At 48.4% G+C, this 1,230-nt stretch overlaps 1 pseudogene; it reads right to left on the bottom strand.

Moving 5' to 3' along the window:
• Nucleotides 1-672: 672 nt before the first annotated feature.
• LOC116884425 overlaps nt 673-1,230 on the bottom strand; it is a 10,154-nt pseudogene continuing 9,596 nt past the window's right edge.

Below are 1,230 nucleotides of genomic sequence, written 5' to 3' on the forward strand. Positions count from 1 at the left end.
CAAAGATTACACTTGTCATTGTAACTGGAATCCCATGAGAGTTAGCAGTTTTTTCTCAGTGTCCCCTGTTACAAAACCCCTGCCTCCAAGCTGTATTCCAAGACCACGTCTGGAATCAACTAAACACCAGCAACCGAGCACATCTGTGAGGAAGAAATGTCTTCGTGGTTGGATGGTTGGTGGTGGGAAGACCCACTCTAAGTTCAGATCGTTTGAATTCAGGAGACCCAGCCTAAATCTGGGCCACACTTTCTGGTGATAGCTCATATAGAAAGACAGAGAAGGAAGCTTTGCTTCTTCCCTGTTTGCCCTCATTCTTGCTCGTACCCCATCTGTTCTGCTGCTGAGGCATTGCTGCCCTGGTCTGAGAACCTTCTTTGGGATTCCAACCCTGACTGAAGAGCAGCTGAGACAAATGCACTCAGACTCTCGGCTTCTTCGTCGGGAGACAGGGAGTGTCTGTCACTTCGATCTTGATCTTCTAGATATCACTTCTATCATATTGTTCTAGAGAACTCTGACTAACACATCTCTCATTACTCCATTTACAAGGCCAAGCTCCAACACTAATTTTAATTTTGAAAGTTGAAGGTTTAAGTTGAAAATTCTTAAGAAAAACAAAACAAAACAAAGCCAGACTTAATTCTTTCATTTTTTCTTGTATAAAATCCCTTATGTGGTAGGCACAGCTGGAGCCCAGGTCCTCTGAACAGAGACTCCGGTGTGGGTTTTCACAAGATGGTCAGAGAATGCCTGATAGGGAGACTGGGTGGAAAGTCTCTTTCCAGAGGTCAGGGGTCAAGTAGCTGTAGGTCTTAGAGATGGCATCAAGGTTGCCCAGATGGGCAGTGCAGCCCCTGGCTGAAGTGTAGCAGTCATCTCTACCGGCCATCATCAGTAGCTTCTTGGGCACAAGAGCAGAGACAATGCCAGTGCCTCTGGGGTCAGGGATAAGACGCAGCAGCACAGAGCCACAGCGGCCTGTCACCGTGCATGGCACAGTGTGGGACTTGCCAACCTTGTTCCCCCAGTAGCCTCTGTGCACAGGGACAATGGAAATCTTGGTTAAGATGATGGCCCCTCGAGTGGCAGTGACTACCTCCTTGGAGCACTTAACACTAAGACCAAAGTGGCCATCGTAGTCCCCAACAGCGACAAAAGCCTTGAACCTGGTCCGCTGGCCAGCCCGAGTCTGCTTCTGCACTGGCATGATTTTCAGAACCTCATCCT

The sequence above is a fragment of the Rattus rattus genome, chromosome 15, assembly GCF_011064425.1.
Source record: "Rattus rattus isolate New Zealand chromosome 15, Rrattus_CSIRO_v1, whole genome shotgun sequence".
NCBI lineage: Eukaryota > Metazoa > Chordata > Mammalia > Rodentia > Muridae > Rattus > Rattus rattus.